This window comes from Meriones unguiculatus, chromosome 4 (assembly GCF_030254825.1).
Source record: "Meriones unguiculatus strain TT.TT164.6M chromosome 4, Bangor_MerUng_6.1, whole genome shotgun sequence".
Lineage (NCBI taxonomy): Eukaryota > Metazoa > Chordata > Mammalia > Rodentia > Muridae > Meriones > Meriones unguiculatus.
In genome coordinates, this window is record NC_083352.1 from 27,047,871 (window position 1) to 27,062,247 (window position 14,377).

Below are 14,377 nucleotides of genomic sequence, written 5' to 3' on the forward strand. Positions count from 1 at the left end.
GTGATTAGCCTCCTTTTGATAAAGACTTGTTCTGAGAAGTCAAAAACATCTGTGGTTGGAGGAACCAGCTAGGCATCAGTTATTCATTTCGGTGTACATGCACATAGTAGGTGCACAGTAAGTCCATGCATGCATCCAGCCAATATCCACATGTCCAGTGTTTCAGAAGCCATTGCAAGCAGTGAAGAAAGCCACTGCTTCTGTGAGTTTTAATGCTGGTAGGGAAGAGGCAAGCAGAACGATGCTGAGGAGAGTGCATTCCTGGAGCCTGATGGAAGGCAGCTCTGTGAAACTGTGGGTATCTGTACGAGCCCGTTCCCACACAGGCTCACAGACGCGTTTGCTTCCTTTTGCCACCCTGGCGTAGACGTGGCTACCCGGAGCTCTATATGCTGGTGTTGATGTTACTGAGCAGGAAACTTGACCATCGTTCTGCTTTTTAGATCCATCAATCATTATTTTATCAATATTGATTATTCACTGTGAAAGCTCTTCAAAAAGCTTTCCAATTTTGTTTTTCTTACGGGGAATGAAATCCACATTCTCATGCAGGGTAAGTACAGTCTATTATTGATCTGTAATGCTAGCTCCTAAGCTTTACATATTTTTGTGTAACTATTTCTGACTAGGTGTTTATTTGAGGGTGAGTAAGTGTGGTCTGCCTGTGTGTGAAACATGGTTCCGTAGGTGTAGGTGTGTGTGTGTGTGCATGTGCATGAGTTCGTATGTGTGCCTGTGTGTATTTATAGGTGCACATAAATGAGAAATCAGAGGACAGTGTTGGGTATCCTACTCTGCCATACCTGTTTTATTCTCAGATGACAGGATGTCTCGCTGAACCTGGAATTGGGCCGCCAGCCAGCAAACCCCAGCAGTCCTCCTATCTTTGGCCCTCAGGGTACGGGGTGGCAGGAGGGGCGCAGCCATGCCGAGCTTGTTATGTGGGTGTTGGACTCAGAACTTTGTGGCTTTATAGCAGACACTCTCGCCCACTCTTGCCCAGCCCATTTTGTTGTTGTTTGTTTGCTTTTATTTTATAGTAATATGGGAAATGCTGCTGTTGGTTCAGCTCATTAAGTCTGATAACGAATGTCAGTTAGAATTATTTTTAAGGCCCTGCGTGGTGCACATGTCTTTAATCCTAGCACTCAAGGAGGCAGGAGGATTGCTGGGAGTGTGAGGCCAGCCTGGTCTACAAAGTGAGTCCAGGACGTAAAGAAACCCTGTCTTGAAAAACCAAACAACAAACATACAAACCAAAAACCATAAAACCATTTTCAAGAACTCCATGTGTATGTGTATATGTGTGTGTGTGTGTGTGTGTGTGTGTGTGTTGTTGTTGTTGTTGTTGTTGTTTTCAGCTGACAGCAGGCCAGTTACATCTATCTCTACCTTTGAGGGACATGAGGATCTTTATATTAAAAAATACTGAGGGAAGTACACCTTAGTTCCCTTTTAGCTGATAATATGGTTTCCTTCTTGGTGTAATTAAAGTGAGTTCTTCTCTTTTTTATTTTATTTTTTTTCTTGTTCATGTTTTCACTCCAAATCTGCTTTGTTGTGCAGATCATATTTAGGCTTCCTTTCAAATAACTGTTATACCAGTAACTGGGCCAGGTGTGGTAACACACACATTTAACTTCAGCATTTGGGAGGCAGAGGTAGACAGAGGTATCTCTCTGACTTTGATGTCAGCCTGGTCTACAGAGTGAATTTAAGAACAGCCAGGGATACACAGAGAAACCCTGTCTCACAAAACAAAACAACCCTCTCCCCAGTAACCTAAAGGCCAGGCATTAGCTCTTCAACTTGTTTCTCCGCTGGTGGCTGTGGACCAGCCTTGGTGCCAGGCACAGTGGAAAGGGCAGAGGCTGCCTCAGTGACAGATGTAGAGAACTGGTTCTGCATTTTAGGAGCTGAGAGTCTGGTTGAGAATTCGAGGAAGGAAGGCTGGTGATCTGGTGTGAGACACAGACAGAGTGTGGTATGAACTTGAGGACATGCAAGGGAGAGTCAGAGCATGGAATGATGGGTAGTGTGGGAAAAGCCCAGAGAAGGAGGCACCCAGAGCACACGTCTGTGTTTGTATGAACCCCTTCTGCTTGGGATGCAGAAGGTGGCCAGAAGCCAGCGCTGCCTCCTCAGAGGTAGGTACACACACACACACACACACACACACACACACACACACACAGTGCAGTTCCAAATCTCAGATAAGATGTGAGTACAAAGTCAGTCTAATTTTAAACAATGATAGGAACTGTGCCAGTGCATCTTTTATTTTGCGGTTTTGCAAAGAAAACTACTTGCATGCGAAGAGAATTGTATTTTAAATAAGACTGTGCTATAATGAAGGAGTGTTTAAAGCTGTGTGCTATCATCAGCTGTGAGATTTTGTTTTGTTTTATTTTTTTCAAACCTCCAATCCTCCTACCTTAGCTGGAATACTGGGACTTTCCTTCTGGTTTTTAAGAGAAATAGTAATAACAAAACAGTGACAATTTGACTTAGGGTCAGACAGTTTTTACGGCTCTTATGGGAAGATTCTGGGGATTCTCCTGGCTGATCCCTCCCATCTCTTTGGATGCAAAGGCTGAGACTGAGAGCCTCTGCCAGTGTTTCCAGGAACGGCTGTGAAAGGACAAATGTTGCAGGGGTAAGGCTCTGTGTCCCTGTCACTCAGCATGAGTGACACCCATGTAGCTAGAACCCCAGAGAGAGCAGACCTACTTCTATTAAATAGACCCTACAACTGCTTAGGAAATAGCTTTCTGCTCTTCGCCTTTTATCTCTTCAGGCTGGCAGTTATGCTTTAGAAATGGTGAAGACAGATAGTTCCTGAGTTCTGCCTTCCCATTTTGATTTGTTATCGTTGACCTTAGTGTGACAGCTAAATTAAGTATATATTCCTGTATCTATCTCATTTAAGGCCAGGAAGGTATGCATGAGGGAGCTGATATTGTGGGAATCAGGCATGGTGGGGACGTGGGCGGGGAGTGGATAGATGAGCCTCTGCCTCATCCCTCCCCTGCCTCTGTCCTGCCATCATCTTCCACCCTGGACTCATTTACACTCTATGTATTTCTTCCTTTGGAGTAGACTCTCCCCTGCTTTCTTCTCTCATTCGTCGGTATACGTCAGACACCTGCTTTCTTGTTTTTTTCCCCCCCTCATTAGTCAAACCTGCTAATTTTTCAATGAGAAGTATAAGTGAGGAAATGGAGAAATGATGGGGCAGGCGGTCATTGTTATCTGTGTGCCCCAGAGCACAGGTTGAGAAGGACTGTCCCAGCACTGTCCTGGGATTGCCTAGGGATGGTTGAAGTTACCAAGCTTGGTGCATGCTTCTCAGACTTTGCTGTGCTAGGAGATGAAGAGGAGCTGGGGGGGGGGTTCAGAGGCTAAGAGTACTTGCTGCACACATGAGGACCTCAGTCCATATCATGTTAGAGAAAATAAACAGAAACAGCCAGGTGTAGGTGCATGTACCTGTGAACCCAGCTTATGGAGGCTGGGGCTTGCTAACTGGCTAGCTGCACATTCAGTGAGAGACCTTGTCACAAAGGAATGAATCAAGGAGAGATAGAGCAGGACACTCATGGCCTCCTCTGGCCTCTGCATGTATACACAGACATCATGCATAGCTATACTCCAATGTACATGTGTGCCCACTACCCACATACACTGCAAACGCGTACACAAGTACACAGACACATACACCTGCAAAAACAACCGCCAGGCTTTTACCGTGCTCACCCAGCCCCCTCAGATGGAGGCTGTGGATCAGGGTTGTGGAGGGCAGGGCTGCTGTCCCAGGACTGTTTCTGAGCAGCTCCAGGTGAAAGTGTCTCAGCCTTCAGTACAAGCATTTAATGGAATTTATGTCTGCCTCCGAGTCACTTTGAAGCTCTGATTCACGGTTTGCGGAGGAAGTGATAGCATCTAAAATTAGATTCTGCGATTGTAGCCACTCCAGAAGTGAGGGTGGGGTGCGCTTCCCGTTTCGGGGCTTCCCTTAAAGACCTGCCCCGGGGCTATTTTGTGGCTCAGGTCAGGTCATTGAAGGGGAAGGGCCTGCTTGCACTCTGCCACACATTTCTGCTCTAGAGGCAGACCCTAGTTATTTTTAGCCTCATGCCTTGCTGAGACTAGGGCCAGGTTTATTTCTAGTGCCAGTCCAGAACGCACACATCCGTCTTTAAAAAAAGGAAATGCATAAAATCTCATGTGGAGTTGCCAAAATAGAATGGCATATTTCATAAAAGTATGAAGCAGCATAATGAGTGCGGGCTTAGTATGGTGATATTGTCCTTTGTCTTGTTGGGCACACAGGGAGTCCAGGGTGCTGTGGCATAAGTGAGGTTTCATAGGGACTGTGACGTGAGGCGTGCTTCCTCTGAGGTCTCTGCAGTCTGGAGGAGCTCTCTAAAGCCTTTTGGGCCTGGGCATTAGCATTTTTGAATGAACAGTTCACAGCTTGACTATCTGACCAGGTACTGCCCGTTCCCAGGGCTCCTGTGTGCTTGCTTCAGGATGGAAGGTGGGTGGTTTGTCTGAGACGAGCTCTTTCCTGCGTCATCAAAGCACAGCCTTCCGTCAGCCATTTTCCCCTTTGTTTGTGTGGTGTTGGGGCTGGGGCCCACACACGTGCTCAGCACGTGCCCAGCCACTGATCCGCATCCCTCACCTGCTTCTGTGTTCTCAATGTATACATGACAGGAGTTGTCACATATTTATATTCAGCTTGTTGGTCTTCATTAGGGAGTTTCGCTTTGTAATTCCCCTTCATCCAATTGCTTTCTAGTTATCTGGGGTTAAATGAAGACATTTCAAATGTCATTTATAAGGAGTTCCTTCCTTCCTTCCTTCCTTCCTTCCTTCCTTCCTTCCTTCCTTCCTTTCTCTCTCTCTCTCTTTCTCTCTTTCTTTTACATTTGGTGTTTGTGTGAGGGAGTCAGATCCACTAGAATTTGAGTTACGGACCAGACAGTTATGAGCTGCCATGTGGGTGCTGGGAATTGAACCAGGGTCCTCTGAAAGAGGAGCCAGTGCTCTTAACCACCAAGCCATCTCTTCAGCACCCCCCCCCCCAATGGAGTTTCTTAATAGCTGAGATTATACTTAATATTACAGGTTGGTCTGTTTGTTTGGTTTTCAAGTGAAGATGTTTGTACGTTTGGATCAACTTTGAAATAATATACTTTTTGTGCTTTGCTGAAGCATGCACAATGTGAAAATATGCTTATATAAGATGTAATCACTTTACAAAAAAGTTTTCTAATATGTTCTTTATAAGCAGAGAGAGCCTTTAGGACTTTTTAAGCATTAGCTTGTACACCCATTTTTGATCACACAACTCAGGGCTTCCAGATAGCTATAGGCATAGTAGAAGTATCATGGGTAGAATTTGAGGGTGGGCAGGGATTGTAAGGACCAATAGCATCTGACCAATATCATTTTCTTTAAAGGGATATTTAAAAAGACTGTGTTTTTAAGAATTGAGAGAGTCGTTGCTCTTGTGTCTAGAGTATGTTTGGTGATGATGTCATCTAAGGGCCGGCGCACAGTGGCTGGTGAAATCCTGGCTTCTGGAGTCCTTAAGCTCAGAAAAGCATGGTGCAAGTGTTCATCTTATTGAACCCACTGAGTCTTCTTGGTAAAGGGGCTTATGTAGGGTGTAATGAGCAGCAGACCTCTGAAACGATTGAGCTATATCACGCACATACATTTGTGTATATTTCTTTATTCCTATACTGTGTCCAAGAGAAATTGAATCCAGACACTAGCAAGGCTAAGCAAAGTTTTTTCCTTCCTTATCATGCTTCCTTTGATCTGACATCAAAGTAACCAAGCTCATACTCATCTAGGAAAGGCCAGATGTGGGCATTATCACTGCCAGATCTCTATTAACACTTCGTGAGATGCTCATTGTTTTCTTAGGAATGGCAAGATTCTATGAGGTGGTTGTTGCGCCTTGAGCACCATGGGAGTTTTTATTGATATCTATAACCAATCATGGATGAAGTGATTCAAACCAAACTCAGTGAGCATAAGTAACACTGCCTTTGACTGACAGGACCATGCGGATTTGCATGATATGTTCCTGTATCATCGCCAGAGTTCCAGAGCACGTTTTTTGAGATGGTTGGAGCATCTCATGTCAGGGGTTAACTTGTTTGAAGGGACTCAGTTCATAATCTGTGGGGTTGTCCTCACTAGAATACAGGCTTTCTACCTAGCAAAGGGTTCTTTCTGGTCTCCTTTGTTATGGCAGTGTGGCTGAATGACAGTGATTTTCTAAAACAAGTAGTTCCTACAGGAAATGGTATTAGACTAAACTTTTACATGTATGTATTTATTTTGTGTGTGCTGTGAGGGGTGGGGGTGGGGGCCGCTCGTGCCACTGTGTGGATATAAGTCAGAGAGCAAGTCAGGTGTCAGTTCTTCCCCTCCACCCATGGGTCCCGGGGATCGAACTAAGCCTGGCAGGCTCGGTGGCATTTGCTCTCACAGCGGACTACCTCGACAGCCCAAGGTATCATAAATTTTAGTGTTGTGGTTTGTCAATTTTAATCTCATTTCTTAATGGCATTTGCCTGGAGGGTCTGGGGCCATGGCTCAGTGGTAGAGTGCTGTTCTAGTGTGCTCTAGGCTCTAGCTTTGAATCCCAGGGCAGAAAAGGCCAGCAGCAAAACAGTAGCATTTGTCTGTATTTTTAATTAATTAATTAGTTAATTATTTTTGGGCAGGGTCTTATTCTGTAACCCAGGCTTCTCTGTCTTGTTTTCGCCAGCATCTGGTTCCCTCACACCTCAGCAAGTAACTCCATTAAAGGCCGTCTGTTCTGTTAGCGGGTTGCCCTGCTCAGATTTCATTTTTAATACTGATCCCTCGTGTATTTTCCTGTGGTCTTCAATCTAACCTGCACTCATTTGTTCACGCCGCTAAGGCACTGGAAGAGCTGGGTGGTAAATCAGACATGCCTTTGCCTTCCAAACACTCCCAGTCTAACGAAAAAACAGGAAGTCAGTACAGGTCTTATCTAGGCGCTGAGGAGGTGTGAGAAAAGGAAGGCTGTTGGGATCATGATCAGGGCGTTGGGGAGACCTCCAGGTATTGGAAGCCATTATCTTGCTATGAATCTACAGAAGGAGCTCTAGAGTATGGCAAAAAGCGGGGTAGGCATTCAGCCATGGGGAAGAGCTTTGCCCAGGAAGATGGTCTTTTTTGGGTATACCCGGAAGCTTTAAGTGGCTTTTGTTCCAGTGGTAGGGCTACCAAAGTGGGCAGGAGTAGCCAGCAACCCACTGGAAAGTGTTCAAGGGGTGAAGCTTAATCTCGGAGCAGAGAGAGTTGTCCTTTGGGAACATGGATGCTCTCTCTAGTGAGGAAGGTAGGACGTGTACCCAGGAGAGCCATGGAGCCCTCTGTGTGGGGTGTGAATGAAGAAGCCACGAGCCTTGCCCCTGGTTTAGGGTTCAGCAGAGCCCTGGGAGTCTTAGACTGAATGCTCTTCTACGATGATGCTGCAATGCATTTATCTTTTGTTTTCTTTCTCGGGGGAAACGTCTCTTAATTATGCCTCCTAAGTGGCAGTGTCCAGAACAGAAAAGTTGTCCAGGAAGTGATCTTAGTGGTGCAGAGTTAGGGCCTGGGCTGGGCCCTTCTTTCATAGAAGATGCTTCATGGTAAGGCTGGACATGGTGGTCGCATACCCATAATACCAATACTTGAGAGGGAGAGGTAGGAGATCCTGCCTCTCAGATCAGTCAGTCAGATAGTCAGTCAGTCAGTCAGTCTAGGGTGAGATCCGGGACTGCCTCTTTTTAAAGACAGTATTAGACAAAGGTACCGGTAACATCCCGGGGCAGAGTTTCTTTCCTACGCTACACCGAATGCCTTTGATCCTGATGCTTCAATATGCGAGGTTTAACTGACCCTTACCAGGTAGCAGCTTCCTAGCCCTTTCCTGTTTCTCTGTTCTTTTGAGATCTTTGTTTTCAGTGTTTGTTTTTACTCTGTTGATTCATTCTCTTGGTTAGAAGACAGAAAAATGACGCAGAAGCTCCCCTGTCTGTATGTTTTCATCAGTCATGACCTGGGAAGTCCACAGAGATGGAGCCTAAGTCAGGCCCTCTCAGAGGTCTGTCCTTCATATCCCCTCAGAGGGTGGGGAAATAAACTCTCCAGTAAATGGTGGCTGAGGCAGTTGAGTAGCTACTGGAAAAAAAGAAAGTGTTTCCTCCTTACATAACGATAAATGTGGCTGTCTGAAAGTTTGAGACTGACTTTGTAAAAGTTACGAGAGACGTGAAGTTTAAATACAACTTGGTATAGAGGTAGAGCATGCCTTCCCGCCCCCAGCCTAACAAACTCAGATGCTATAAAGGAAAAGACTAAGAAAAAAAGATCACATGAGAGTTTAAAGGTTTGGTTTGGAGGAAAGTTCTGTGAATAAAATCAAATAACAAATACTATTTGGGGAGAAATATTGTCTGCGAGTATGTCAAAGAGCTAGTTGATTTTACATAGAAATGAGTGTTAGGAATAAAAAAATGTGTGATGAGCTAGGCAGGCTGATGGTCCTTTCTAGAAGTAAAAGTGAGAAAACATATTAAACCTCACTGTTTAAAAAGGGGGGATGAGGGCCCGTGAGGTGCTGGCTGCCAAGCCTGATGGCACACAAAATATCTGCTCTGATAGTTGTTATGACAGTAACAAAAACACAATAGAGTAGAGATTCTTAGCAAAAAACGGAATCACCTGTATGCACACGGCACAGTACTGTGAAGTGTTGAAAACAGCACCATTCTCTGTTGCTCTCTTCACGGGGTTGGATGAAAAGGCTGACTCAGGCTTTATAGCACGCATGTTAAAAAAGAACTTTAGAAGATGGTGTGTCAGTGTAGTAGCTATAAAAAGATAAAAATACTGTCAGAGTTACATTTGCATGAAAATGTCCTTGTGTAATCCAGAACTCTGTACAATGAAAAAAAATATATATAGGAGAACAATAAAAAAGAGAGAAAGCCACTCTCTGTTCCTCCCTGTTCGAGAAACAGCCGCATCTTTTCGTGCAATGCCAGCCTCGTCCTGTAGACAAATGGTGAAGGCCTCAACTACATGGTCATGGTCTACATGTTCCAGTATGACTACCCACGGCAAGTTCAATGGCACAGTCAAGGCTGAGAATGGAAAGCTTGTCACCAAGAGCAAGCCCATCACCATCTTCCAGGAGCGAGATCCCGCTTACATCACATGGGGCGATGCCAGTGCTGAGTATGTTCTAGAATCTACTGGTGTCTTCACCACCATGGAGAAAGTTGGGGCCCACTTGAAGGGTGGGGCCATAAGGGTCCTCATCTCTTCCCCTTCTGCCAATGCCCCCATGTTTGTGATGGGTGTGAATCATGACATGTATGACAACTTGACATGTATGACAATCTTGAGTGCAAGATTGTCAGTAATGTTTCCTGCACCAACAACTGCTTAGCCAAGGTCATCCATGAGAACTTTGGCATCGTGGAAGGGCTCAGGATCACAGTCCATGCCGTCACTGCCACCCAAAAGACTGTGGACATCCCCTCTGGAAAGATGTGGTGTGATGGCTATGGGGCTGCCTACAACATCATCCCTGCCTTTACTGCTGCTGCCAAGGCTGTGGGCAAGGTCATCCAGGAGCTGAACAGCAAGCTCACTGGCATTGCCTTTTGTGTTTTTACCTCCAACGTGTCTGTTGTGGATCTGACATGCTGACTGGAGAAAGTTGCCAAGTATGATGACATCAAGAAGGTGTTGAAGTAGGCATCCAAAGGCCCACTTAAGCTGGGCTACACTGAGAACCAGGTTGTTTCTTATGACTTAACAGCGACTCACATTCTCCTGCCTCTGATACTGGGGCTGGCATTGCTCTCAATGATAACTTTGTAAAACTTATTTCATCGTATGACAGTGACTATGGGGCTATGGCAACAGGGTGGTGGACCTCATGGCCTACATGGCATCCAAGGAGTAAAAAGACCCCACCCACCACCTGAGTAAGGACACAGAGGCAAGAGAGAGGCCCTTGCTGTTGGCTGCTGAGGAGTCCCTGTCCCACTCAGTCCCTGACACTGAGCATGTTTCTCACAGTTTCTATCCCAGGCCCCCCCAGAGTAACTGGAGGAGCCTAGGGAGCCCTACTCTTTTGAATACCATCAATAAAGTTCACTGTACGAGAGAGAGAGAGAGAGAGAGAGCCTGAAAAGAGTGTATTTTCCTTGTGAATAAGTTGTTCACATCTCTGCAGTACTGGGTTGGTACAGAGTCTCCTCTGTGTTGTCCCAGACTTGCATGCTCTATCTCTGTTCTACAGCAGGAATTTTGTGGGCCTCAGTCCTCATGGCTACCAGACGTTTTACATTCTACCACATCTCACATCTGTACTTCCAAGCAGGGAAAACTTGTGTAAGAGGTAAAAAGTAGCGAGATGGGTATATCTTATATCATAGAAGCAGAAAGGTATTGAGAAGTCCCCAGCTGCCTGTACCTAGATTTCATTGGCTAGAATTGCCCCAGGGTTTGCAAGACCTGCAAGGGAATCTGTGAAAGCAAAGGTTTTAATTAGGTCTGTGTTCTGTGTTCACACACAATCCAAGGTTGCACAAGTACAGAAGAGGGGGATGAGAGGGAACGCTAGGTAGTCAGGAAGGTGTGAGATCCAAACAGCCTCACATCTGTGTGTGTTAAAATTATCTGTGGAAGATGCCTGAAAAACGGATCAGCAGTTATTGTTACAGGATGGATGCCAGTCAAGAGGAAGACGATAATTATTCACTTTATATTGTTCTTTCCTGCTGAGATTTGAAAAACAAAAACAAAAACAATGAATAAGTGTTAACTTTGAAGGAAGGAAGTTGGTAGGAAGTTGACATCAGTCCATGACCAGAACCCGTGGGGTGCAGCTGTTCTGCCAGTTGTTCCAAGCTGGGTCATGGATGGTGTGTTTTTAGCTTTGGCTGTCCAATGAGAGTGTCCCTTCAGTGTCCCTGTCATTCCCTCTACCTGAGAGCTGCTAAGTGTATAATCCCAGGGTCCAAGTAGAGGGCAGGCTCTGTTTCTTCTGCCAGAGAAGAATTCCAGGAGCCCAAATGGCTCCTCAGTCTGTGAGTTGGCTTCCTTTGTGTCCCCTCCAAAGGCTGAAGACATGGCCCCAGTTCTGATGACTGTGGTTGTGTTTTGGGGGAGAAGATGTTTGAGGAGGTAGCGAAGGCTAGGATGGCTGCTCCTCCAGCAAGGCTGCTCTCCCCCTAAAACCGGAGATGGGATACACTCTGCACAGAGGAAGCCTCCCCTGCCTCCCAGACACAGAAGAAGACAGAGAAGATGCTGTTTTCTGACTAGCAAGGGAGGCTTGGGGAAATCCAGCCCTGCCAAGCATTCATCCCAGCGAGCCGCTTGACCTCTGTTAAGCCCTGCAGTCCTAGGGACTTCTACAGCGGCCTGGCAAGGGAGCTCAGCCTCTTAGGGGGAGTGGTTCTTCATGATCTTTCCAGCTTTGTGCTGTACTGTTTGGGGAAAATGGGGTTGCACATGAGGATGGGATATGGCCTAGCACTGGATGGATAAATTCTGTGCCACTGCACATCTCTAATTGCTCTGTGTTTTACTGGCTTTCTAGCACAGCATTGGAGTGCACTGAGAGGTATTCTCCTGCTGATGGAATGAGCCAATTCAAACCAAATTAGAGTATATCAATGCAGGTTTCTTGGAGGGGTGGTGGGCGGCTCTTGCGTGGGCTCAGTGATCTCACAGGTGGAGTCTGTCAAGTTGCCATGCACAGGGAGATAGAAACGCTGGGGGGGGTGGGGGGCGTGCAGAGAGAGAGTGGAGGGAAGAAAATACAGAAAGAGAGGGAACTGTAATGTGTGGATTGTATGGGGAAGCAATGTAACTTTTCCTGGGCTGGAAATTTCAGGTTAGAGGGCAGGGTATGTCAGCAGGCCCTGTAACAGGTGGGGACTGAGGGATGCTGGGAGAACCTGGAGGCCAGGTCTGCTTGGTATGTAAGTGAGGTGCCTCAGCTTCTTGTCCCTGGGCTGGATCCTTGGCTGCCATCTCTGTCCCCTTCCCTAGTGTTCACAGGGAGTCAGTCAAGCCTAGACAGTACTGCCTGTGGCCTAGGAGCAGGAAAGCAAGCAAGCTCTGTTAGTGGAAGGCCAGCATGGCCTTTCTTCGGGGCCTGGATGCTGAGTACTTTTCCTTTGGTTCCTCTTTCTTCCCACCTGTGCTCGGGTCCATCAGCTTTGCCTAGCTCCAGAATGCATGGCTACCCTCCTGAGCTCTGGAGTCCTTACGTTGACTGACTGCTAAGTCAGTTCTGAATAGAGATGCTTCATCTTTTAGATATGGTCCGTATCTCTGCAATGGGTAAGGTTCCTGCATTGCATGAGTTACCCTGGGGCTGAACCAGGGCCTTCTCTGTGTTAGGCAAGCCCTCAGCCACTGAGCCATGGTCCCAGCCCCCCAGTGCCACCTCATAGTGTCAGGAAACATCTGCCCTTCCCTACTTGCTTTCCTTCCCTTGAACTCAAAGGTTTTGCACATGCTACGCAAGCGCTTTACCCCTGAGCTATTAGCTATTCTCCCCGGACCTTTTTTATCTTTGTTGTATGGCAGAGCTGTACAGAATAGCCCTGGACTCACTCTGTAGCCCACGCTGGTTTCAAACTTTGTAATCCTTCCACCTTAGCTTCCTGAGTAGCTGGAATTTTGTATATATTCTAATAGAGCAGAAAAGCATTTGTATAGTGCATGTGCTTGCGCATGCATGTGCGTCTGTGTGTGTGTGTGTGTGTGTGTGTGTGTGTGTGTTACAAAGTACCATAGCCTTTTAAACCCTCACTCCATCAGTCAGCCAGAAGACCCTGCCACAACCTGCAGTATTCTAAATTAAAGGAGACTGTTATCTTTTCTGGGGCTAATGAAGGCCTTGCAGAGGTTCTGAGAGGAGCCAGCCAGGACTGCATGCCCAGCATGGACAACTAAAGATGAGCAGAGTGTGGGTTTTGAGCAGTCAGCTTCCTCCAGGAGCTAGCCTTCCTCCTCAGCCTGCCTGCTGTTTACTTCCCCAGGAAGCAGGGCTGGAGCTCAGAGTGGGCATCCTGGCTGGTGAAGCACTGGACCAGAGCAGCACTGGTGTGAATATTCTTTCAAGAATCAAAGGTCTGGCTCAGAGGTGTGGAGGGGCCAGGCTCTGAGAGGATTCTGTTTTGCTAAGTGGGGAATGAAAAGTATTTACACAGAAGAACTCATACCTGTAATCCCAACTCAGCAGATCGAGGCAAGGAGGTGCTTTTATTCATGTGAAAACTTCCATTTCCCCTTTTCCGGGTGGGGATGGGTATGACGAGGTTGTTTGCTTCCCTCTGGGGGAACTTGGCTGTGATGGGGCCGTCCGTGTGAGCACTCAGCTCGAGCGTGAGTGCTGTGTGTTTGAGCTCATGCAGTGAGGTGGTAGAGTTTTCTGGTGTTCTGGGGTTTTTTTTGTTTGTTTGTTTTTTCTTCCTTTTTCTCACCTGTCCACAGCCACCGGGGGCTTGCTGAAATGTCACAGGCCTGCCCTCTTGGGATGCTGAATGGCAAAGGGTGCTGATGGAGACTTAGGGGAGTGGCAGATCGGTGGCTCAGGAGAGCCGAGGGTGTGTCTGTGTGTTCACTTCCGGAGATAGCTCTACTTTACACCGAATTTTCACCAGGGTTTGTACCCGAGACACCTAGAAAATTAAGAAGAAGATCTCCTTGCGTGGTATCTTTAAGCCACTACTGACTATTTAAAGCTAAATGACACTCGGGATAAACCAGTTCAGTCTCTTCCTTTTAGAGCTGACAGCTGAGGCCTCAGGATCCGTGGTTTGCCAGAGAGGAGTTAGCAGCAAGCGAGCAGCAAATCCCAGTGCCCCAGCCCCAGCTTCTGCCTTTTCCTCTCTGGCTGGAATGCGTAGTGGGCTCCCGTAACAGAATTCCCTGGGTAGAAAAATCAAGAATTAAAAAAAAAAAAAAAATCAACAAACAAACAAAAGCATGTTTGGCATAAAGCCAAGTTTTCAAGATTTTTTTTTTTTTAATAATTCTTGAGAGCCACACAATAACTTGGGAATAATAACAGCTATCAGGAAAGGTGCACTTCTGTAAAAGCCGCCTCTAAGTGCTGTGGTCTGCTCAGAGCATGTGGACTAGTCTGAGGTGGAAAACCAGGGTTCTGAGGAGTGGAGATCAATCCGCAGAATCGAAGAATGGGAAACAAAGCACAGCTTTTCCTGGGGGATGGGCCCTTGTCTCCATGCTCCTTCCTCAACTCCTCTCCCTGTGTGCTTCCCCCCAGATCCAGGGTCTGTCA

At 46.6% G+C, this 14,377-nt stretch overlaps 1 protein-coding gene and 1 pseudogene across 3 annotated transcripts in view; both read left to right on the forward strand.

The window, feature by feature from the left end:
* The window catches only part of Mfhas1 (multifunctional ROCO family signaling regulator 1), an 84,710-nt gene that overhangs the window by 38,693 nt on the left and 31,640 nt on the right, over window positions 1-14,377 (forward strand). The window lies entirely within an intron of this gene.
* Window positions 9,130-10,227, forward strand: LOC132653486 (glyceraldehyde-3-phosphate dehydrogenase-like; annotated as a pseudogene).